At 46.1% G+C, this 2,662-nt stretch overlaps 1 long non-coding RNA gene across 1 annotated transcript; it reads left to right on the top strand.

The window, feature by feature from the left end:
- The first annotated feature begins 89 nt into the window (after window positions 1-89).
- On the top strand, window positions 90-489 carry LOC119322082. Its single transcript, XR_005155399.1, has 3 exons — window positions 90-139; window positions 251-298; window positions 412-489. It is a non-coding gene; the product is annotated as an uncharacterized LOC119322082 (long non-coding RNA).
- Window positions 490-2,662: the final 2,173 nt, after the last annotated feature.

The raw sequence follows: 2,662 nt of genomic DNA, 5'->3' as shown, positions 1-2,662 counted from the left end.
GATCTCCCGTCCTGCCCTCTTCCCCCGAAGCAGCAGCGTCGCTCCTCTCCGCCTGGATCACGATGGCCGCCACCGCCGTCGCCGCCGAATCCTAGATCGACAACCTCCGCGACGCCGTCGCCAAGGTCGGCGAGATCAGGTGCCCCGCCCGACCCATCCCCCTTCCCTCCCCCGGATCTAGCGGCCAGTAGGCGCCCACTCCGCTCCCGCTCACCTGTTGTTTCTACTCTTTTTGTCGGTGACGACGCAGCGAGAACGAGAAGGCCGGGTTCATCAGCCTCGTCTCGCGCTACCTCAGGTAATAATGCGAATCTCCCTCCCGATTCCTCCTTGCGTATGCTCGCTCGCTCGCGCGTGGGTGGGTGGGTGGTTTCTGACAGCGGTGCTGTGCTCTCTGTGTCTGTTCTGCAGCGGCGAGGCGGAGCAGATCGAGTGGAGCAAGATCCAGACCCCCACCGATGAGTTGGTGGTGCCCTACGACACCCTCGTGCCCCCTCCCGAAGGTACCATCTCATCTGAGATGCTTTTTCCTGTGGTCGATTCGGATTCGATTCGAATGTTCAGTCACTGTTTGTGTCTGTCTGTGGTTGTGGACGCTAAACGCTGGATCGTGTGTGTGTGCTGTAGATCTCGACGCCATGAAGGTGCTGCTCGACAAGCTCGTGGTGCTCAAGCTCAATGGAGGCCTCGGCACCACCATGGGCTGCACCGGCCCCAAGTGAGCACCCCACCCCACCCATCCTCTTCACTGCTCCAGAACAATTGATTCACCTTGCATATGTGTGGAACGTGCTACTTTCAGTTAGATTTGTCCCGACACTGTAGTCTCGCAGCTTGCATATGTGTGGATGGAGCTTGCATATTCTGGTTTCTTCGTGCGATCCTGCTGCTTATGATGGTCTCTGCCTGGTTATTAGAGGTTTTTTCTGCTAGTACTTGTAAGGCAATATAATTGGTTGTTTTGTGCTGCTGGCCATTAATTAAACATGATCAGTATGTATACTTCTTTGAGATAGACTTTTCATGCATGTTTATGAGGTACGAATTCTACAGATGTCACAAAATATTGGTGGCAAAGTGTCTTCTTATCTTTATATTTGCTTAGCTAAAATCTTAGAGTAACAATAACTGTACTTGACAAGTAAACATTAGCATCTTAAATGATCATCTTAAATGATTAGCTAAAATGATGTAGGAGTAGTAGAAACTTCATGGTTGATCCTGATTGCTGAACATGGGAGATGCATCTTCTTTTTCATATCAATTACATAGTAGTACTATGTAATGCTTGCTGATGTGGTACATTCAATACTGGCAGCACTGGCCATTAATTACACTTGCCGTTATTAAGTAGACAGAGATCGATGCATGGTACTTACAAAGGTAGTCTGATTAAAAAATCGGTCGTGCTCATGATCAGTATATATGCACTTGCTCGGTTCATTGTTAGCAGTTCTGCTACACAAACTGACTGACATTACACAATAAAATGTAGTAGATTTGCAGCCCACTAGCACAAATTAATTATGCTGGTAACTTGGTGAAGGAACAAGTATAGGCATATGATTAAGTACACCGAATCGAATGATTGTCATCATCATCTGATCTGAATGCTAATAAACTGCTTTCATTTCATCTCTGCAGCTTGTGTTCTCTTCATCAACCACTGTCTACGGGTGGCCCGAGGAAGTGCCCTGCACCGAGGAGTTCCCACTCTCCGCACCAATCCTTACAGCCGAACAAAGGTACCACCGAAAGCCAGTATAGCGCTTGTTTTATGTCGCCTGTCAATGATATTTCTCTTGCGTGGCTGCTCACTAAGTACATTGAGAGAATCTGATCTGGTGCTTGTCGATGATTAGCATAACAAATTCATGATGTTTGGTTTCAAAGTCAATGTGCCAAGTCAACTCACTAGTGTTTTGCATCAATCTGATGCTGACAGAGATAACTACTACAACTCTGTATATATGTTCTTATGTCTCCTTCAGTTATATTTGTGTTGTGTACTGCTCTCCATATTCTGGTGTCTTGAATCGATCGTCGATCTCCCGATTCCGCAGCAGTGTGTGCAATGGATTGATAACCCACTCCTAGAGATTTGAATCACTTGTGGCTACCAACTTAACTCTGTTTCAACACTTTATATTTTCAGACGAGGACCAAGAAGAAGCTGAAACCTAGGGACCCATGAAGCACTGCACTGGCCAGCAAGAGAAAGGGATACCCAAGTGAAACGCACCAGCTGAATTTACCCTGCCGTCTCCTTATATTAGCTTCTTGATTGATACCATAGTATCTTATTGTTACCAGTAGTACCTTTTAAGTTCCTGCTGCTGCTGGGTTTAAACACCCTAAATGCGTACTCTAGCTGAATAGTACTATGGATTCCTGTTGCATCATGGGTTCTGTTGATGAGCCCCTAAATACTCTTGATGGTGCTTAAGGGATGCTAGTTACAAATTCCTGCTGTTATCATCACATGGGTTCTGTTCTGTTGGAATACATGAATGGATGCTTGTTTACATGGCAGGCAGCTTGGTTCAGTAGTTTTATAACAGCAGCAGTAGCACAAATTTAATTGCATGCTTATGATCCTGAATAATTTGGTTGATGTGATGCAATTGATATGGTATCATGCTTGCTTATGCTCTTTGCGGAA

Source organism: Triticum dicoccoides, chromosome 6B, assembly GCF_002162155.2.
Source record: "Triticum dicoccoides isolate Atlit2015 ecotype Zavitan chromosome 6B, WEW_v2.0, whole genome shotgun sequence".
Classification (NCBI taxonomy): domain Eukaryota; kingdom Viridiplantae; phylum Streptophyta; class Magnoliopsida; order Poales; family Poaceae; genus Triticum; species Triticum dicoccoides.
This window is presented reverse-complemented; position numbering and strand designations above follow the sequence as displayed.